Genomic DNA, 22996 nt, shown 5'->3' on the forward strand with positions numbered 1-22996 from the left:
TATCTGTCACAGGTCAGATCAGTTTTCCAGTTTCAATTCTCTGCCACAGCTCGGATCAGTCTATCTGTTTCGATTCTCTGTCACAGCTCGGATCAGTCTGTCAGTTTCAATTCTCTGTCACAGCTCGGATCAGTCTGTCAGTTTCAATTCCCTGTCACAGCTCGGGTCAGTCTGTCAGTTTCAATTCTCTATCACAGTTCGTATTAGTCTGTCAGTTTCCATTCTCTGTCACAGCTCGGATCAGTCTGTCAGTTTCAATTCTCTGTCACAGCTCGGATCAGTCTGTCAGTTGCAATTTCTGTCACAGCTCGGATCAATCTGTCAGTTCGAATTGTCTGTCACAGCTCAGATCAATCTGTCGCTTTCAAATCCTTGTCTGAGCTCGTATAAGTCTGTCAACGTCAATTACCTAACACAGCTCGGAACCGTCTGTCTGTTTCAATTCTCTGCCACAGCTCGGATAACTCTATCAGTTTCAATTCTCTGTCACAGCTCGGATCAGTCTGTCAGTTTCAATTCTCTGTCACAGCTCGGATCCGTCTGTCATTTCAATTCTCTGTCATAGCTCTTTAGAGTCTGCCAGTTTCAATTCCCTGTCACAGCTCGTATCAGTCTCTCAGTTTCAATTCCCTGTCACAGATCGGATCAGTCCGTCAGCTTCAATTCCCTGTCACAGCTCAGATCTCCCTTTCCGTTTCAATTACGTAACACAGCTCGGAATCGTCTGTCTGTATCAATTCTCTGCCACAGCTCGGATAACTCTATCAGTTTCAATTCTTAGTCACAGCTCGGATCAGTCTGTCAGTTTCAATTCCCTGTCACAGCTCGGATCAGACTGTCAGTTTAAATTCCCTGTCACAACTCGGATCAGTCTGTCTGTTTCAATTCTCTGTTGTAGCTCGGATCAGTCTGTCAGTTTCAATTCCCTGTCACAGCTCGGATCAGTCTGTCATGTTCCATTTTCTGTCACAGCTCGGATCAGTCTGTCAATTTCAATTCTCTGTCACAGTTCGGATCTGTCTGTCAGTTTCAATTCTCCGTCACAGCTCAGATCAGTCTGTCAGTTTGAATTCTCTATCACAGCTCGGATCAGTCTGTCAGTTTCAATTCTCTGTCACAGCTCGAATCAGTCTGTCAGTTTCAATTGTCTGTCACAGGTCAGATCTGTCTTCCAGTTTCAATTCTCTGTCACAGCTCGGATCCGTCTACCTGTTTCGATTCTCTATCATAGCTCGGATCAGTCTGTCAGTTTCAATTCTCTGTCACAGCTCGGATCAGTCTGTCAGTTTCAATTCTCTGTCACAGCTCGGATAACTCTGTCAGTTTCAATTCCCTGTCACAGCTCGGGTCAGTCTGTCAGTTTCAATTCTCTGTCACAGTTCGTATTAGTCTGTCAGTTTCCATTCTCTGTCACAGCTCGGATCAGTCTGTCATTTTCAAGTCTCTGTTACATCTCGGATCTGTCTGCCACTTTCAATTCTCTGTCACAGCTCGGATCAGTCTGTCAGTTTCAATTCTCTGTCACAGCTCGGATCAGTCTGTAGTTGCAATTTTCTGTCACAGCTCGGATCAGTCTGTCAGTTCGAATTGTCTGTCACAGCTCAGATCAGTCTGTCACTTTCAAATCCTTGTCTGAGCTCGTATAAGTCTGTCAGCTTCAATTACCTAACACAGCTCGGAACCGTCTGTCTGTTTCAATTCTCTGCCACAGCTCGGATAACTCTATCAGTTTCAATTCTTAGTCACAGCTCGGATCTGTCTATCAGATTCAATTCCCTGTCACAGCTAGGATCAGACTGTCAGTTTCAATTCTCTGTCACAGCTCGGATCTGTCTGTCAGTTTCAATTATCTGTCACAGCTCAGTTCAGTCTTTCAGTTTCGATTCTCTATCATAGCTCGGATCAGTCTGTCAGTTTCAATTCTCTGTCACAGCTCGCATCAGTCTGTCAGTTTCAATTCTCTGTCACAGCTCGGATCTGTCTGTCTGTTTCAATTCTCTGTCACAGCTCGATCAGTCTGTCAGTTTCGATTCTCTGTCATAGCTCGGATCAGTCTGTCAGATTCAATTCTCTGTCACAGCTCGGATCAGTCTGTCAGTTTCGATTCTCTGTCATAGCTCGGATCAGTCTGTCAGTTTCAATTCTCTGTCACAGTTCGTATTAGTCTGTCAGTTTGCATTCTCTGTCACAGCTCGGATCTGTCTGTCAGTCTCAATTCTCCATCACAGCTCAGATCAGTCTGTCAGTTTGAATTCTCTGTCACAGCTCGGATCTGTCTGTCAGTTTCAATTCTCTGTCACAGCTCGAATCAGTCTGTCAGTTTCAATTGCCTGTCACAGGTCAGATCATTCTTCCAGTTTCAATTCTCTGTCGCAGCTCGGATCCGTCTACCTGTTTCGATTCTCTGTCATAGCTCGGATCAGTCTGTCAGTTTCAATTCTCTGTCACAGCTCGGATCAGTCTGTCAGTTTCAATTCTCTGTCACAGCTCGGATCACTCTGTCAGTTTCAATTCCCTGTCACAGCTCGGGTCAGTCTGTCAGTTTCAATTCTCTGTCATAGTTCGTATTAGTCTGTCAGTTTCCATTCTCTGTCACAGCTCGGATCAGTCTGTCAGTTTCAAGTCTCTGTTACATCTCGGATCTGTCTGTCACTTTCAATTCTCTGTCACAGCTCGGATCAGTCTGTCAATTCGAATTCTCTGTCACAACTCAGATCACTCTGTCAGTTTCAATTCCCTGTCACAGCTCGGGTCAGTCTGTCAGTTTCAATTCTCTGTCATAGTTCGTATTAGTCTGTCAGTTTCCATTCTCTGTCACAGCTCGGATCAGTCTGTCAGTTTCAAGTCTCTGTTACATTTCGGATCTGTCTGTCACTTTCAATTCTCTGTCACAGCTCGGATCAGTCTGTCAGTTGCAATTCTCTGTCACAGCTCGGATCAGTCTGTCAGTTCGAATTGTCTGTCACAGCTCAGATCAGTCTGTCACTTTCAAATCCTTGTCTGAGCTCGTATAAGTCTGTCAGCTTCAATTACCTAACACAGCTCGGAACCGTCTGTCTGTTTCAATTCTCTGCCACAGCTCGGATAACTCTATCAGTTTCAATTCTTAGTCACAGCTCGGATCTGTCTATCAGTTTCAATTCCCTGTCACAGCTCGGATCAGACTGTCAGTTTCAATTCTCTGTCACAGCTCGGATCTGTCTGTCAGTTTCAATTCTCTGTCACAGCTCAGTTCAGTCTTTCAGTTTCGAATCTCTGTCATAGCTCGGATCAGTCTGTCAGTTTCAATTCACTGTCACAGCTCTGATCAGTCTGTCAGTTTCAATTCTCTGTCATAGCTCGGATCAGTCTGTCATTTTAAATTCTCTGTCACAGCTCGGATCAGTCTGTCAGTTTCAATTCTCTGTCACAGCTCGGCTCAGTCTGTCAGATTCAATTCCCTGTCACAGCTCGGGTCAGTCTGTCAGTTTCAATTCTCTGTCACAGTTCGTATTACTCGTCAGTTTCCATTCTCTGTCACAGCTCGGATCAGTCTGTCAGTTTCAATTCTCTGTCACAGCTCCGATCACTCTGTCAGTTTCAATTCCCTGTCACAGCTCTGGTCAGTCTGTCAGTTTCAATTCTCTGTCACATTTCGTATTAGTCTTTCAGTTTCCATTCTCTGTCACAGCTCGGATCAGTCTATCATTTTCAATTCTCTGTTACATCTCGGATCTGTCTGTCAGCTTCAATTCTCTGTCACAGCTCGGATCAGTCTGTCAGTTTCAATTCTCTGTCACAGCTCGAATCAGTCTGTCAGTTTCAATTGCCTGTCACAGGTCAGATCAGTCTTCCAGTTTCAATTCTCTGTCACAGCTCGAATCCGTCTACCTGTTTCGATTCTCTGTCATAGCTCGGATCAGTCTGTCAGTTTCAATTCTCTGTCACAGCTCGGATCAGTCTGTCAGTTTCAATTCTCTGTCACAGCTCGGATCACTCTGTCAGTTTCAATTCCCTGTCACAGCTCGAGTCAGTCTGTCAGTTTCAATTCTCTGTCATAGTTCGTATTAGTCTGTCAGTTTCCATTCTCTGTCACAGCTCGGATCAGTCTGTCAGTTTCATGTCTCTGTTACATCTCGGATCTGTCTGTCACTTTCAATTCTCTGTCAAAGCTCGGATCAGTCTGTCAATTCGAATTCTCTGTCACAACTCAGATCACTCTGTCAGTTTCAATTCCCTGTCACAGCTCGGGTCAGTCTGTCAGTTTCAATTCTCTGTCATAGTTCGTATTAGTCTGTCAGTTTCCATTCTCTGTCACAGCTCGGATCAGTCTGTCAGTTTCAAGTCTCTGTTACATTTCGGATCTGTCTGTCACTTTCAATTCTCTGTCACAGCTCGGATCAGTCTGTCAGTTTCAATTCTCTGTCACAGCTCGGATCAGTCTGTCAGTTCGAATTGTCTGTCACAGCTCAGATCAGTCTGTCACTTTCAAATCCTTGTCTGAGCTCGTATAAGACTGTCAGCTTCAATTACCTAACACAGCTCGGACCCGTCTGTCTGTTTCAATTCTCTGCCACAGCTCGGATAACTCTATCAGTTTCAATTCTTAGTCACAGCTCGGATCTGTCTATCAGTTTCAATTCCCTGTCACAGCTCGGATCAGACTGTCAGTTTCAATTCTCTGTCACAGCTCGGATCTGTCTGTCAGTTTCAATTCTCTGTCACAGCTCAGTTCAGTCTTTCAGTTTCGAATCTCTGTCATAGCTCGGATCAGTCTGTCAGTTTCAATTCTCTGTCACAGCTCTGATCAGTCTGTCAGTTTCAATTCTCTGTCATAGCTCGGATCAGTCTGTCATTTTAAATTCTCTGTCACAGCTCGGATCAGTCTGTCAGTTTCAATTCTCTGTCACAGCTCGGCTCAGTCTGTCAGTTTCAATTCCCTGTCACAGCTCGGGTCAGTCTGTCAGTTTCAATTCTCTGTCACAGTTCGTATTACTCGTCAGTTTCCATTCTCTGTCAGAGCTCGGATCAGTCTGTCAGTTTCAATTCTCTGTCACACCTCGGATCACTCTGTCAGTTTCAATTCCCTGTCACAGCTCTGGTCAGTCTGTCAGTTTCAATTCTCTGTCACATTTCGTATTAGTCTTTCAGTTTCCATTCTCTGTCACAGCTCGGATCAGTCTATCATTTTCAATTCTCTGTTACATCTCGGATCTGTCTGTCAGCTTCAATTCTCTGTCACAGCTCGGATCAGTCTGTCAGTTTCAATTCTCTGTCACAGCTCGAATCAGTCTGTCAGTTTCAATTGCCTGTCACAGGTCAGATCAGTCTGTCAGTTTCAATTCTCTGTCACAGCTCGGATCAGTCTGTCAGTTTCAATTCTCTGTCACAGCTCGGATCACTCTGTCAGTTTCAATTCCCTGTCACAGCTCGGGTCAGTCTGTCAGTTTCAATTCTCTGTCATAGTTCGTATTAGTCTGTCAGTTTCCATTCTCTGTCACAGCTCCGATCAGTCTGTCAATTTCAAGTCTCTGTTACATCTCGGATCTGTCTGTCACTTTCAATTCTCTGTCACAGCTCGGATCAGTCTGTCAATTCGAATTCTCTGTCACAACTCAGATCACTCTGTCAGTTTCAATTCCCTGTCACAGCTCGGGTCAGTCTGTCAGTTTCAATTCTCTGTCATAGTTCGTATTAGTCTGTCAGTTTCCATTCTCTGTCACAGCTCGGATCAGTCTGTCAGTTTCAAGTCTCTGTTACATTTCGGATCTGTCTGTCACTTTCAATTCTCTGTCACAGCTCGGATCAGTCTGTCAGTTTCAATTCTCTGTCACAGCTCGGATCAGTCTGTCAGTTCGAATTGTCTGTCACAGCTCAGATCAGTCTGTCACTTTCAAATCCTTGTCTGAGCTCGTATAAGACTGTCAGCTTCAATTACCTAACACAGCTCGGAACCGTCTGTCTGTTTCAATTCTCTGCCACAGCTCGGATAACTCTATCAGTTTCAATTCTTAGTCACAGCTCGGATCTGTCTATCAGTTTCAATTCCCTGTCACAGCTCGGATCAGACTGTCAGTTTCAATTCTCTGTCACAGCTCGGATCTGTCTGTCAGTTTCAATTCTCTGTCACAGCTCAGTTCAGTCTTTCAGTTTCGAATCTCTGTCATAGCTCGGATCAGTCTGTCAGTTTCAATTCTCTGTCACAGCTCGGATCAGTCTGTCAGTTTCAATTCTCTGTCATAGCTCGGATCAGTCTGTCATTTTAAATTCTCTGTCACAGCTCGGATCAGTCTGTCAGTTTCAATTCTCTGTCACAGCTCGGCTCATTCTCTCAGTTTCAATTCCCTGTCACAGCTCAGGTCAGTCTGTCAGTTTCAATTCTCTGTCACAGTTCGTATTACTCGTCAGTTTCCATTCTCTGTCACAGCTCGGATCAGTCTGTCAGTTGAAATTTTCTGTCACAGCTCAGATCAGTCTGTCAGTTGCAATTCTCTGTCATAGTTCGTATTAGTCTGTCAGCTTCCATTCTCTGTCACAGCTCGGATCAGTCTGTCAGTTTCAAGTCTCTGTTACATTTCGGATCAGTCTGTCAGCTACGCTTCTCTGTCACAGCTCGGATCAGTCTGTCAATTCGAATTCTCTGTCACAGCTCAGATCAGTCTGTCTGTTTCAAATCCTTGTCTGAGCTCATATAAGTCTGTCAGCTTCAATTACCAAACACAGCTTGGAACCGTCTGTCTGTTTCAATTCTTTGCCACAGCTCGGATAACTCTATCAGTTTCAATTCTTAGTCACAGCTCGGATCAGTCTGTCACTTTCAAGTCTCTGTCACAGCTCGGATCAGTCTGTCAGTTTCAATTCCCTGTCACAGCTCGGATCAGACTGTCAGATTCAATTCCCTGTCACAACTCGGATCAGTCTGTCTGTTTCAATTCTCTGCCACAGCTCGGATCAGTCTGACAGTTTCAATTGTCTGTCACAGGTCAGATCAGTCTTCCAGTTTGAATTCTCTGTCACAGCTCGGTTCAGTCTGTCAGTTTCAATTCTCTGTCACAGCTCGGATCATTCTGTCAGTTTCAATTATCTGTCACAGGTCAGATCAGTCTTCCAGTTTCAATTCTCTGTCACAGCTTGGATCAGTCTGTCAGTTGCAATTTTCTGTCACACCTCGGATCAGTCTGTCAGTTCGAATTGTCTGTCACAGCTCAGATCAGTCACTCAGTTTCAAATCCTGGTCTGAGCTCGTATAAGTCTGTCAACTTCAATTACCTAACACAGTTCGGAACCGTCTGTCTATTTCAATTCTCTGCCACAGCTCGGATAACTCTATCAGTTTCAATTCTTAGTCACAGCTCGGATCTGTCTGTCAGTTTCAATTCCCTGTCACAGCTCGGATCAGTCTGTCATTTTGAATTCTCTGTCACAGCTCAGATCAGTCTGTCAGTTTCAACTCTCTGTCACAGGTCCGATCATTCTTCCAGTTTCAATTATCTGTCAAACCTCGGATCAGTCTATCTGTTTCGATTCTCTGTCTTAGCTCGCATCAGTCTGTCAGTTACAAATCTCTGTCACAGCTCGGATCAGTCTGTCAGTTTCAATTCTCTGTCACAGCTCAGATCAGTCTGTCAGTTTCAATTCCCTGTCACATCTCGGATCAGACTGTCAGTTTCAATTCTCTGTCACAGCTCGGATCCGTCTGTCAATTTCAATTCTCTGTCACAGCTCGGATCAGTCTGTCAGTTCGAATTGTCTCTCACAGCTCAGATCAGTCTGACACTTTCAATTCTCGGTCACAGCTCGGATCAGTCTGTCAGTTTCAATTCTCTGTCACAGTTCGTATTAGTCTGTCAGTTTCCATTCTCTGTCACAGCTCGGAGCAGACATTCAGTTTCGATTCTCTGTTACATCTCGGATCTGTCTGTCAATTTCAATTCTCTGTCACAGCTCAGATTAATCTGTCAGTTTCAATTCCCAACACAGCTTGGAATCGTCTGTCTGTTTCAATTCTCTGCCACAGCTCGGATAACTCTATCAGTTTCAATTCTTAGTCACAGCTCGGATCAGTCTGTCAATTTTAACTCCCCGTCACAGCTCGGATCAGTCTCTCAGTTTCAATTCTCGGTCACAGCTCTGATCAGTCTCTCAGTTTCAATTCCTTGTCTGAACTCGTATACGTCTGTCAGTTTCAATTTCCTGTCACAGCTCGGATCAGTCTCTCAGTTTCAATTCCCTATCAAAGCTCGGATCAGTCTGTCAGTTACGCTTCTCTGTCACAGCTCGGATCAGTCTGTCAGTTTCATTTCTCTACCACAGCTCGGATCAGTCTGTCAGTTTAAATTCCCTGTTACAGCTCAGGTTAAACAGTCAGTTTCAATTCCCTGTCTGAGCTCTGATCAGTCTGTCTGTTTCAATTCTCTGTCGCAGATCGGATCAGTCTGTCAGTTTCAACTCCCTACACAGCTCGGATCAGTCTGTCAGTTCGAATTGTCTGTCACAGCTGAGATCCGTCTGTCAGTTTCAATTCTCGGTCACAGCTCAGATCAGTCTGTCACTTTCAAGTCTCTGTCACAGCTCGGATCAGTCTGTCAGTTTCAATTCCCTGTCACAGCTCGGATCAGTCTGTCAGTTTCAATTCTCTGTCACAGCTCGGATCTGTCTGTCAGTTTCAATTCTCTGTCACAGCTCGGATCAGTCTGTCAGTTTCAATTCTCTGTCACAGCTCGGAGCAGTCTGTCAGTTGCAATTTTCTGTCACAGCTCGGATCAGTCTGTCAGTTCGAATTGTCTGTCACAGCTCAGATCAGTCTGTCAGTTTCAATTCTTTGTCACAGCTCGGATCAATCTGTCATGTTCCATTCTCTGTCACAGCTCGGATCAGTCTGTCAATTTCAATTCTCTGTCACAGTTCGGATCTGTCTGTCAGTTTCAATTCCCTGTCACAGGTCAGATCAGTCTTCCAGTTTCAATTCTCTGTCACAGCTCGGATCAGTCTATCTGTTTCGATTCTCTCTCATAGCTCGGATCAGTCTGTCAGTTTCAATTCTCTGTCACAGCTCGGATCTGTCTGTCAGTTTCAATTCACTGTCACAGCTCGGGTCAGTCTGTCAGTTTCAATTCTCTGTCACAGTTCGTATTAGTCTGTCAGTTTCCATTCTCTGTCACAGCTCGGATCTGTCTGTCAGTTTCAATTCTCCGTCACAGCTCAGATCAGTCTGTCAGTTTCAATTCTCTGTCACAGCTCGAATCAGTCTGTCAGTTTAAATTGTCTGTCACAGGTCAGATCAGTCTTCCAGTTTCAATTCTCTGTCACAGCTCGGATCCGTCTACCTGCTTCGATTCTCTGTCATAGCTCGGATCAGTCTGTCAGTTTCAATTCTCTGTCACAGCTTGGAACAGTCTGTCAGTTTCAATTCTCTGTCACAGCTCGGATCACTCTGTCAGTTTCAATTCCCTGTCACAGCTCTGGTCAGTCTGTCAGTTTCAATTCTCTGTCACATTTCGTATTAGTCTTTCAGTTTCCATTCTCTGTCACAGCTCGGATCAGTCTATCATTTTCAATTCTCTGTTACATCTCGGATCTGTCTGTCAGTTTCAATTCTCTGTCACAGCTCGGATCAGTCTGTCAGTTTCATTTCTCTGTCACAGCTCGACTCAGTCTGTTAGTTTCAATTCTCTGTCACAGCTCGGATCAGTCTGTCAGTTTCAATTCCCTGTCACAGCTCGGGTCAGTCTGTCAGTTTCAATTCTCTGTCACAGTTCGTATTACTCGTCAGTTTCCATTCTCTGTCACAGCTCGGATCAGTCTGTCAGTTTCAATTCTCTGTCACAGCTCGGATCAGTCTGTCAGTTTCAATTCTCTGTCACAGCTCGGATCAGTCTGTCAGTTGCAATTTTCTGTCACAGCTCGGATCAGTCTCTCAGTTCGAATTGTCAGTCACAGCTCAGATCCGTCTGTCAGTTTCAATTCCTTGTCTGAGCTCGTATAAGTCTGTCAGCTTCAATTACCTAACAAAGCTCGGAACCGTCTTTCTGTTTCAATTCACTGCCACAGATCGGATAACTCTATCACTTTCAATTCTTAGTCACACCTCGGAAATGTCTGTCAGTTTCAATTCCCTGTCACAGCTCGGGTCAGTCTGTCAGTTTCAATTCTCTGTCATAGATCGTATTAGTCTGTCAGTTTCCATTCTCTGTCACAGCTCCGATCAGTCTGTCACTTCCAAGTCTCTGTCACATCTCGGACCAGTCTGTCAGTTCGAATTCTCTGTCACAGCTCAGATCAGTCTGTGTGTTTCAAATCCTTGTCTGAGTTCGTATAAGTCTGTGAGTTTCAATTATCTGTCACAGGTCAGATCAGTCTTCCAGTTTCAATTCTCTGCCACAGCTCGGATCAGTCTATCTGTTTCGATTCTCTAAAATAGCTCGGATTAGTCTGTCAGTTTCAATTCTCTGTCACAGCTCGGATCGGTCTGTCAGTTTCAATTCTCTGTCACAGCTCGGATCAGTCTGTCAGTTTCAATTCCCTGTCACAGTTCGTATTAGTCTGTCAGTTTCCATTCTCTGTCACAGCTCGGATCAGTCTGTCAGTTTCAATTCTCTGTCACAGCTCGGATCAGTCTGTCAGTTGCAATTTTTTGTCACAGCTCGGATCAGTCTGTCAGTTCGAATTGTCTGTCACAGCTCAGATCAGTCTGTCACTTTCAAATCCTTCTCTGAGCTCGTATAAGTCTGTCAACGTCAATTACCTAACACAGCTCGGAACTGTCTGTCTGTTTCAATTCTCTGCCACAGCTCGGATAACTCTATCACTTTCAATTCTCTGTCACAGCTCGGATCAGTCTGCCAGTTTCAATTCCCTGTCACAGCTCGGATAAGTCTGTCAGTTTCAGTTCCCTGTTACATCTCCGATCTGTCTGTCACTTTCAATTCTCTGTCACGGCTCAGATCAGTCTGTCACTTTCAAATCCTTGTCTGAGCTCGTATAAGTCTGTCAGCTTCAATTACCTAACACAGCTCGGAACCGTCTGTCTGTTTCAATTCTCTGCCACAGCTCGGATAACTCTATCAGTTTCAATTCTTAGTCACAGCTCGGATCTGTCTATCAGTTTCAATTCCCTGTCACAGCTCGGATCAGACTGTCAGTTTCAATTCTCTGTCACAGCTCGGATCTGTCTGTCAGTTTCAATTCTCTGTCACAGCTCAGTTCAGTCTTTCAGTTTCGAATCTCTGTCATAGCTGGGATCAGTCTGTCAGTTTCAATTCTCTGTCACAGCTCGGATCAGTCTGTCAGTTTCAATTCTCTGTCATAGCTCGGATCAGTCTGTCATTTTAAATTCTCTGTCGCAGCTCGGATCAGTCTGTCAGTTTCAATTCTCTGTCACAGCTCGGCTCAGTCTGTCAGTTTCAATTCCCTGTCACAGCTCGGGTCAGTCTCTCAGTTTCAATTCTCTGTCACAGTTCGTATTACTCGTCAGTTTCCATTCTCTGTCACATCTCGGATCAGTCTGTCAGTTTCAATTCTCTGTCACAGCTCGGATCAGTCTGTCAGTTGAAATTTTCTGTCACAGCTCAGATCAGTCTGTCAGTTGCAATTCTCTGTCATAGTTCGTATTAGTCTGTCAGCTTCCATTCTCTGTCACAGCTCGGATCAGTCTGTCAGTTTCAAGTCTCTGTTACATCTCGGATCTCTCTGCCACTTTCAATTCTCTGTCACAGCTCGGATCAGTCTGTCAATTCGAATTCTCTGTCACAGCTCAGATCAGTCTGTCTGTTTCAAATCCTTCTCTGAGCTCATATAAGTCTGTCAGCTTCAATTACCATACACAGCTTGGAACCGTCTGTCTGTTTCAATTCTTTGCCACAGCTCGGATAACTCTATCAGTTTCAATTCTTAGTCACAGCTCGGATCAGTCTGTCAGTTTCAATTCCCTGTCACAGCTCGGATCAGACTGTCAGATTCAATTCCCTGTCACAACTCGGATCAGTCTGTCTGTTTCAATTCTCTGCCACAGCTCAGATCAGTCTGACAGTTTCAATTGTCTGTCACAGGTCAGATCAGTCTTCCAGTTTGAATTCTCTGTCACAGCTCGGTTCAGTCTGTCAGTTTCAATTCTCTGTCACAGCTCGGATCAGTCTGTCAGTTTCAATTATCTGTCACAGGTCAGATCAGTCTTCCAGTTTCAATTCTCTGTCACAGCTCGGATCAGTCTATCTGTTTCGCCTCTCTGTCACAGCTCGGATCAGTATGTCAGTTTCAATTCTCTGTCACAGCTCGTATCAGTCTGTCAGTTGCAATTTTCAGTCACACCTCGGATCAGTCTGTCAGTTCGAATTGTCTGTCACAGCTCAGATCAGTCTCTCAGTTTCAAATCCTTGTCTGAGCTCGTATAAGTCTGTCAACTTCAATTACCTAACACAGTTCGGAACCGTCTGTTTATTTCAATTCTCTGCCACAGCTCGGATAACTCTATCAGTTTCAATTCTTAGTCACAGCTCGGATCTGTCTGTCAGTTTCAATTCCCTGTCACAGCTCGGATCAGACTGTCAGATTCAATTCTCTGTCACAGCTCGGATCTGTCTGTCAGTTTCAAATCTCTGTCACAGCTCAGATCAGTCTGTCAGTTTCGATTCTCTGTCATAGCTCGGATCAGTCTGTCAGAGTCAATTCTCTGTCACAGCTCAGATCAGTCTGTCAGTTTCAATTCTCTGTCACACCTCGGATCTGTCTGTCAGTTTCAATTTTCTGTCACAGCTCAGATCAGTCTGTCAGTTTCAATTCCCCACCACAGCTCGGATCAGTCTGTCATTTTGAATTCTCTGTCACAGCTCGGATCAGTCTGTCAGTTTCAACTCTCTGTCACAGGTCAGATCAGTCTTCCAGTTTCAATTCTCTGTCAAAACTCGGATCAGTCTACCTGTTTCGATTCTCTGTCTTAGCTCGCATCAGTCTGTCAGTTACAAATCTCTGTCACAGATCGGATCAGTCTGTCAGTTTCAATTCCCTGTCACATCTCGGATCAGACTGTCAGTTTCAATTCTCTGTCACAGCTCGGATCAGTCTGTCAGTTTCAATTCTCTGTCACTGCTCGGATCCGTCTGTCAGTTTCAATTCTCTGTCACAGCTCGGATCAGTCTGTCAGTTCGAATTGTCTCTCACAGCTCAGATCAGTCTGACACTTTCAATTCTCGGTCACAGCTCGGATCCGTCTGTCAGTTTCAATTCTCTGTCATAGCTCGTGCTACTCTGTCAGTTTAAATTACCTGTCACAGCTCGGAACAGTCTGTCAGTTTCAATTCTCTGTCACAGTTCGTATTAGTCTGTCAGTTTCGATTCTCTGTCACAGCTTGGATCAGTCTGTCAGTTTAAATTCCCTGATACAGCTCAGATTAATCTGTCAGTTTCAATTCCCAACACAGCTCAGAATCGTCTGTCTGTTTCAAATCTCTGCCACAGCTCTGATCAGTCTGTCAGTTTCAATTCCTTGTCTGAACTCGTATACGTCTGTCAGTTTCAATTTCCTGTCACAGCTCGGATCAGTCTCTCAGTTTCAATTCCCTATCAAGGCTCGGATCAGTCTGTCAGTTTAAATTCCCTGTTACAGCTCAGATTAAACTATCAGAATCAATTCCCTGTCCGAGCTCGGATCAGTCTGTCTGTTTCAATTCTCTGTCGCAGCTCGGATCAGTCTGTCAGTTTCAATTCCCTGCACAGCTCGGATCAATCTCTCTGGTTCAATTCTCTGACAGAGCTCGGATCAGTCTGTCAGGTTCGATTCTCTGTCACAGCTCGGATCAGTCTGTCAGTTTCAATTCTCTGTCACAGCTCGGATCTGTCTGTCAGTTTCAATTCTCTGTCACAGCTCGGAGCAGTCTGTCAGTTGCAATTTTCTGTCACAGCTCGGATCAGTCTGTCAGTTCGAATTGTCTGTCACAGCTCAGATCAGTCTGTCAGTTTCAATTCCTTGTCACAGCTCGGATCAGTCTGTCAATTTCAATTCTCTCTCACAGTTCGGATCTGTCTGTCAGTTTCAATTCCCTGTCACAGGTCAGATCAGTCTTCCAGTTTCAATTCTCTGTCACAGCTCGGATCAGTCTATCTGTTTCGATTCTCTCTCATAGCTCGGATCAGTCTGTCAGTTTCAATTCTCTGTCACAGCTTGGATCTGTCTGTCAGTTTCAATTTCCTGTCACAGCTTGGGTCAGTCTGTCAGTTTCAATTCTCTGTCACAGTTCGTATTAGTCTGTCAGTTTCCATTCTCTGTCACAGCTCGGATCTGTCTGTCAGTTTCAATTGTCCGTCACAGCTCAGATCAGTTTGTCAGTTTGAATTCTCTGTCACAGCTCGGATCAGTCTGTCAGTTTCAATTCTCTGTCACAGCTCGGATCACTCTGTCAGTATCAATTCCCTGTCACAGCTCTGGTCAGTCTGTCAGTTTCAATTCTCTGTCACATTTCGTATTAGTCTTTCAGTTTCCATTCTCTGTCACAGCTCGGATCAGTCTATCATTTTCAATTCTCTGTTACATCTCGGATCTGTCTGTCAGCTTCAATTCTCTGTCACAGCTCGGATCAGTCTGTCAGTTTCAATTCTCTGTCACAGCTCGGATCTGTCTGTCAGTTTCAATTCTCTGTCACAGCTCGGATCAGTCTGTCAGTAGCAATTTTCTGTCACAGCTTGGATCAGTCTGTCAGTTCGAATTGTCTTTAACAGCTCAGATCAGTCTGTCACTTTCAAATCCTTGTCTGAGCTCGTATACGTCTGTCAGCTTCAATTACCTAACACAGCTTGGAACCGTCTGTCTGTTTCAATTCTCTGCCACAGCTCGGATCAGTCTGACAGTTTCAATTGTCTGTCACAGGTCAGATCAGTCTTCCAGTTTCAATTCTCTGTCACAGCTCAGATCAGTCTATCTGTTTCGATTCTCTGTCATAGATCGGATCAGTCTGTCAGATTCAATTCTCTGTCACAGCTCGGATCAGTCTGTCAGTTTCAATTCTCTGTCACAACTCTGATCAGTCTGTCACTTTCAATTCCCTGTCACATCTCGGATCAGACTGTCAGTTTCAATTCTCTGTCACAGCTCGGATCAGTCTATCAGTTTCAATTCTCTGTCACAGCTCGGATCAGTCTGTCAGTTTCAATTCTCTGTCACAGCTCAGATCAGTCAGTCAGTTTCAATTCTCTGTCACAGCTCGGATCAGTCTGTCAGTTGCAATTTTCTGTCACAGCTCGGATCAGTCTGTCAGTTTCAATTCCTTGTCTGAGCTCGTATAAGTCTCTCAGCTTCAATTACCTAACAAAGCTCGGAACCGTCTTTCTGTTTCAACTCTCTGCCACAGATCGGATAACTCTACCAGTTTCAATTCTTAGTCACACCTCGGAAATGTCTGTCAGTTTCAATTCCCTGTCACAGCTCGAGTCAGTCTGTCAGTTTCAATTCTCTGTCATAGTTCGTATTAGTCTGTCAGTTTCCATTCTCTGTCACAGCTCGGATCAGTCTGTCACTTTCAAGTCTCTGTCACATCTCGGATCAGTCTGTCAGTTTGGATTCTCTGTCACAGCTCAGATCAGTCTGTCTGTTTCAAATCCTTGTCTGAGTTCGTATAAGTCTGTCAGTTTCAATTATCTGTCACAGGTCAGATCAGTTTTCCAGTTTCAATTCTCTGCCACAGCTCGGATCAGTCTATCTGTTTCGATTCTCTAAAATAGCTCGGATCAGTCTGTCAGTTTCAATTCTCTGTCACAGCTCGGATCAGTCTGTCAGTTTCAATTCTCTGTCACAGCTTGGATCAGTCTGTCAGTTTCAATTCCCTGTCACAGCTCGGGTCAGTCTGTCAGTTTCAATTCTCTATCACAGTTCGTATTAGTCTGTCAGTTTCCATTCTCTGTCACAGCTCGGATCAGTCTGTCAGTTTCAATTCTCTGTCACAGCTCGGATCAGTCTGTCAGTTGCAATTTTCTGTCACAGCTCGGATCAATCTGTCAGTTCGAATTGTCTGTCACAGCTCAGATCAGTCTGTCGCTTTCAAATCCTTGTCTGAGCTCGTATAAGTCTGTCAACGTCAATTACCTAACACAGCTCGGAACCGTCTGTCTGTTTCAATTCTCTGTCACAGCTCGGATCAGTCTGTCAGTTTCAAATCTCTGTCACAGCTCGGATCCGTCTGTCATTTCAATTCTCTGTCATAGCTCTTTAGAGTCTGCCAGTTTCAATTCCCTGTCACAGCTCGGATAAGTCTGTCAGTTTCAGTTCGCTGTTACATCTCCGATCTGTCTGTCAGTTTCAATTCTGTGTCACAGCTCGGATCGGTCTGTCAGTTTCAATTCTCTGTCACAGCTCAGTTCAGTCTTTCAGTTTCGATTCTCTGTCATAGCTCGGATCAGTCTGTCAGTTTCAATTCTCTGTCACAGCTCGCATCAGTCTGTCAGTTTCAATTCTCTGTCACAGCTCGGATCTGTCTGTCTGTTTCAATTCTCTGTCACAGCTCGATCAGTCTGTCAGTTTCGATTCTCTGTCATAGCTCGGATCAGTCTGTCAGATTCAATTCTCTGTCACAGCTCGGATCAGTCTGTCAGTTTCGATTCTCTGTCATAGCTCAGATCAGTCTGTCAGTTTCAATTCTCTGTCACAGTTCGTATTAGTCTGTCAGTTTGCATTCTCTGTCACAGCTCGGATCTGTCTGTCAGTCTCAATTCTCCGTCACAGCTCAGATCAGTCTGTCAGTTTGAATTCTCTGTCACAGCTCGGATCTGTCTGTCAGTTTCAATTCTCTGTCACAGCTCGAATCAGTCTGTCAGTTTCAATTGCCTGTCACAGGTCAGATCAGTCTTCCAGTTTCAATTCTCTGTCACAGCTCGGATCCGTCTACCTGTTTCGATTCTCTGTCACAGCTCGGGTCAGTCTGTCAGTTTCAATTCTCTGTCATAGTTCGTATTAGTCTGTCAGTTTCCATTCTCTGTCACAGCTCGGATCAGTCTGTCAGTTTCAAGTCTCTGTTACATCTCGGATCTGTCTGTCACTTTCAATTCTCTGTCACAGCTCGGATCAGTCTGTCAATTCGAATTCTCTGTCACAACTCAGATCACTCTGTCAGTTTCAATTCCCTGTCACAGCTCGGGTCAGTCTGTCAGTTTCAATTCTCTGTCATAGTTCGTATTAGTCTGTCAGTTTCCATTCTCTGTCACAGCTCGGATCAGTCTGTCAGTTTCAAGTCTCTGTTACATTTCGGATCTGTCTGTCACTTTCAATTCTCTGTCACAGCTCGGATGAGTCTGTCAGTTTCAATTCCCTGTCACAGCTCGGATCAGTCTGTCAGTTCGAATTGTCTGTCACAGCTCAGATCCGTCTGTCACTTTCAAATCCTTGTCTGAGCTCGTATAAGTCTGTCAGCTTCAATTACCTAACACAGCTCGGAACCGTCTGTCTGTTTCAATTCTCTGCCACAGCTCGGATAACTCTATCAGTTTCAATTCTTAGTCACAGCTCGGATCTGTCTATCAGTTTCAATTCCCTGTCACAGCTCGGATCAGACTGTCAGTTTCAATTCTCTGTCACAGCTCGGATCTGTCTGTCAGTTTCAATTCTCTGTCACAGTTCGTATTACTCGTCAGTTTCCATTCTCTGTCACAGCTCGGATCAGTATGTCAGTTGAAATTTTCTGTCACAGCTCAGATCAGTCTGTCAGTTGCAATTCTCTGTCATAGTTCGTATTAGTCTGTCAGCTTCCATTCTCTGTCACAGCTCGGATCAGTCTGTCAGTTTCAAGTCTCTGTTACATCTCGGATCTCTCTGTCACTTCCAATTCTCTGTCACAGCTCAGATCAGTCTGTCAGTTTCAATTCTCTGTCACAGCTCAGATCAGTCTGTCAGTTTCAATTCCCTGTCACATCTCGGATCAGACTGTCAGTTTCAATTCTCTGTCACAGCTCGGATCCGTCTGTCAGTTTCAATTCTCTGTCACAGCTCGGATCAGTCTGTCAGTTCGAATTGTCTCTCACAGCTCAGATCAGTCTGACACTTTCAATTCTCGGACACAGCTCGGATCAGTCTGACAGTTTCAATTCTCTGTCACTGCTCGGATCCGTCTGTCAGTTTCAATTCTCTGTCACAGCTCAGATCAGTCTGTCAGTTCGAATTGTCTCTCACAGCTCAGATCAGTCTGACACTTTCAATTCTCGGTCACAGCTCGGATCAGTCTGTCAGTTTCAATTCTCTGTCACAGCTCGGATCTGTCTTTCAGTTTCAATTCTCTGTCATCAATCGTGCTACTCTGTCAGTTTCAATTACCTGTCACAGCTCGGATCAGTCTGTCAGTTTCAATTCTCTGTCACAGTTCGTATTTGTCTGTCAGTTTCCATTCTCTGTCACAGCTCGGATCAGTCATTCAGTTTCGATTCTCTGTTACATCTCGGATCTGTCTGTCAATTTCAATTCTCTGTCGCAGCTCGGATCAGTCTGTCAGTTTCAATTCTCTGTCACAGTTCGTATTGGTCTGTCAGTTTCCATTCTCTGTCACAGCTTGGATCAGTCTGTCAGTTTAAATTTCCTGATACAGCTCAGATTAATCTGTCAGTTTCAATTCCCAACACAGCTTGGAATCGTCTGTCTGTTTCAATTCTCTGCCACAGCTCGGATAACTCTATCAGTTTCAATTCTTAGTCACAGCTCGGATCAGTCTGTCAATTTTAACTCCCCGTCACAGCTCGGATCAGTCTCTCAGTTTCAATTCTCGGTCACAGCTCTGATCAGTCTGTCAGTTTCAATTCCTTGTCTGAACTCGTATACGTCTGTCTGTTTCAATTTCCTGTCACAGCTCGGATCTGTCTCTCAGTTTCAATTCCCTATCAAAGCTCGGATCAGTCTGTCAGTTACGCTTCTCTGTCACAGCTCGGATCAGTCTGTCAGTTTCATTTCTCTGCCACAGCTCGGATCAGTCTGTCAGTTTAAATTCCCTGTTACAGCTCAGGTTAAACATTCAGTTTCAATTCCCTGTCTGAGCTCGGATCAGTCTGTCTGTTTCAATTCTCTGTCGCAGCTCGGATCAGTCTGTCAGTTTCAATTCCCTGCACAGCTCGGATCAGTCTGTCAGTTCGAATTGTCTGTCACAGCTGAGATCCGTCTGTCAGTTTCAATTCTCGGTCAAAGCTCAGATCAGTCTGTCACTTTCAAGTCTCTGTCACAGCTCGGATCAGTCTGTCAGTTTCAATTCCCTGTCACAGCTCGGATCAGTCTGTCAATTTCAATTCTCTGTCACAGCTCGGATCAGTCTGTCAGTTTCAATTCCCTGTCACAGCTCGGAGCAGTCTGTCAGTTTCAATTCCCTGTCACAGCTCGGATCTGTCTGTCAGTTTCAATTCTCTGTCACAGCTCGGATCAGTCTGTCACTTTCAATTCTCTGTGACAGCTCGGATCTGTCTGTCAGTTTCAATTCTCTGTCACAGCTCAGTTCAGTCTTTCAGTTCGAATTGTCTGTCACAGCTCGGATCAGTCTGTCAGCTTCAATTCTCTGGCACAGCTCGGATCAGTCTGTCAGTTTCAATTCTCTGTCATAGCTCGGATCAGTCTGTCATTTTAAATTCTCTGTCAAAGCTCGGATCAGTCTGTCAGTTTCAATTCTCTGTCACAGCTCGGCGCAGTCTGTCAGTTTCAATTCCCTGTCACAGCTCGGGTCAGTCTGTCAGTTTCAATTCTCTGTCACAGTTCGTATTACTCGTCAGTTTCCATTCTCTGTCACAGCTCGGATCAGTCTGTCAGCTTCCATTCCCTGTCACAGCTCGGATCAGTCTGTCAGTTTCAAGTCTCTGTTACACCTCGGATCTCTCTGTCACTTTCAATTCTCTGTCACAGCTCGGATCAGTCTGTCAATTCGAATCCTCTGTCACAGCTCAGATCAGTCTGTCTGTTTCAAATCCTTGTCTGAGCTCATATAAGTCTGTCAGCTTCAATTACCAAACACAGCTTGGAACCGTCTGTCTGTTTCAATTCTTTGCCACAGCTCGGATAACTCTATCAGTTTCAATTCTTAGTCACAGCTCGGATCAGTCTGTCAGTTTCAATTCCCTGTCACAGCTCGGATCAGACTGTCAGATTCAATTCCCTGTCACAACTCGGATCAGTCTGTCTGTTTCAATTCTCTGCCACAGCTCGGATCAGTCTGTCTGCTTCAATTCCCTGTCACAGCTCGGATCAGTCTGTCAGTTTCAATTCTCTGTCACAGCTCGGATCAGTCTGTCAGTTTCAATTCCCTGTCACAGCTCGGAGCAGTCTGTCAGTTTCAATTCCCTGTCACAGCTCGGATCTGTCTGTCAGTTTCAATTCTCTGTCACAGCTCGGATCAGTCTGTCAGTTTCAATTCTCTGTCACAGCTCGGAGCAGTCTGTCATTTGCAATTTTCTGTCACAGCTCGGATCAGTCTGTCAGTTCGAATTGTCTGTCACAGCTCAGATCAGTCTGTCAGTTTTAATTCTTTGTCACAGCTCGGATCAATCTGTCATGTTCCATTCTCTGTCACAGCTCGGATCAGTCTGTCAATTTCAATTCTCTGTCACAGTTCGGATCTGTCTGTCAGTTTCAATTCCCTGTCACAGGTCAGATCAGTATTCCAGTTTCAATTCTCTGTCACAGCTCGGATCAGTCTATCTGTTTCGATTCTCTCTCACAGCTCGGATCAGTCTGTCAGTTTCAATTCTCTGTCACAGCTCGGATCTGTCTGTCAGTTTCAATTCACTGTCACAGCTCGGGTCAGTCTGTCAGTTTCAATTCTCTGTCACAGTTCGTATTAGTCTGTCAGTTTCCATTCTCTGTCACAGCTCGGATCAGTCTGTCAGTTTCAAGTCTCTTTTACATTTCGGATCTGTCTGTCACTTTCAATTCTCTGTCACAGCTCGGATCTGTCTGTCAGTTTCAATTCTCTGTCACAGCTCGGATCAGTTTGTCAGTTCAAATTGTCTGTCACAGCTCAGATCAGTCTGTCACTTTCAAATCCTTGTCTGAGCTCGTATAAGTCTGTCAGCTTCAATTACCTAACACAGCTCGGAACCGTCTGTCTGTTTCAATTCTCTGCCACAGCTCGGATATCTCTATCAGTTTCAATTCTTAGTCACAGCTCGGATCTGTCTATCAGTTTCAATTCCCTGTCACAGCTCGGATCAGACTGTCAGTTTCAATTCTCTGTCACAGCTCGGATCTGTCTGTCAGTTTCAATTCTCTGTCACAGCTCAGTTCAGTCTTTCAGTTTCGAATCTCTGTCATAGCTCGGATCAGTCTGTCAGTTTCAATTCTCTGTCACAGCTCGGATCAGTCTGTCAGTTTCAATTCTCTGTCATAACTCGGATCAGTCTGTCATTTTAAATTCTCTGTCACAGCTCGGATCAGTCTGTCAGTTTCAATTCTCTGTCACAGCTCGGCTCAGTCTGTCAGTTTCAATTCCCTGTCACAGCTCGGGTCAGTCTGTCAGTTTCAATTCTCTGTCACAGTTCGTATTACTCGTCAGTTTCCATTCTCTGTCACAGCTCGGATCAGTCTGTCAGTTGAAATTTTCTGTCACAGCTCAGATCAGTCTGTCAGTTGCAATTCTCTGTCATAGTTCGTATTAGTCTGTCAGCTTCCATTCTCTGTCACAGCTCGGATCAGTCTGTCAGTTTCAAGTCTCTGTTACATCTCGGATCTCTCTGTCACTTTCAATTCTCTGTCACAGCTCGGATCAGTCTGTCAATTCGAATTCTCTGTCACAGCTCAGATCAGTCTGTCTGTTTCAAATCCTTGTCTGAGCTCATATAAGTCTGTCAGCTTCAATTACCAAACACAGCTTGGAACCGTCTGTCTGTTTCAATTCTTTGCCACAGCTCGGATAACTCTATCAGTTTCAATTCTTAGTCACAGCTCGGATCAGTCTGTCAGTTTCAATTCCCTGTCACAGCTCGGATCAGACTGTCAGATTCAATTCCCTGTCACAACTCGGATCAGTCTGTCTGTTTCAATTCTCTGCCACAGCTCGGATCAGTCTGACAGTTTCAATTGTCTGTCACAGGTCAGATCAGTCTTCCAGTTTGAATTCTCTGTCACAGCTCGGTTCAGTCTGTCAGTTCCAATTCTCTGTCACAGCTCGGATCAGTCTGTCAGTTTCAATTATCTGTCACAGGTCAGATCAGTCTTCCAGTTTCAATTCTCTGTCACAGCTCGGATCAGTCTATCTGTTTCGCCTCTCTGTCACAGCTCGGATCAGTATGTCAGTTTCAATTCTGTGTCACAGCTCGGATCAGTCTGTCAGTTGCAATTTTCTGTCACACCTCGCATCAGTCTGTCAGTTCGAATTGTCTGTCACAGCTCAGATCAGTCTCTCAGTTTCAAATCCTGGTCTGAGCTCGTATAAGTCTGTCAACTTCAATTACCTAACACAGTTCGGAACCGTCTGTCTATTTCAATTCTCTACCACAGCTCGGATAACTCTATCAGTTTCAATTCTTTGTCACAGCTCGGATCTGTCTGTCAGTTTCAATTCCCTGTCACAGCTCGGATCAGTCTGTCATTTTGAATTCTCTGTCACAGCTCGGATCAGTCTGTCAGTTTCAACTCTCTGTCACAGGTCCGATCATTCTTCCAGTTTCAATTCTCTGTCAAACCTCGGATCAGTCTATCTGTTTCGATTCTCTGTCTTAGCTCGCATCAGTCTGTCAGTTACAAATCTCTGTCACAGCTCGGATCAGTCTGTCAGTTTCAATTCTCTGTCACAGCTCAGATCAGTCTGTCAGTTTCAATTCCCTGTCACGTCTCTGATCAGACTGTCAGTTTCAATTATCTGTCACAGCTCGGATCCGTCTGTCAGTTTCAATTCTCTGTCACAGCTCGGATCAGTCTGTCAGTTCGAATTGTCTCTCACAGCTCAGATCAGTCTGACACTTTCAATTCTCGGTCACAGCACGGATCAGTCTGACAGTTTCAATTCTCTGTCACTGCTCGGATCCGTCTGTCAGTTTCAATTCTCTGTCACAGCTCGGATCAGTCTGTCAGTTCGAATTG

The sequence above is a fragment of the Mobula birostris genome, chromosome 20 (genome assembly GCF_030028105.1).
Source record: "Mobula birostris isolate sMobBir1 chromosome 20, sMobBir1.hap1, whole genome shotgun sequence".
In the NCBI taxonomy this organism is placed as follows: Eukaryota; Metazoa; Chordata; class Chondrichthyes; order Myliobatiformes; family Myliobatidae; genus Mobula; species Mobula birostris.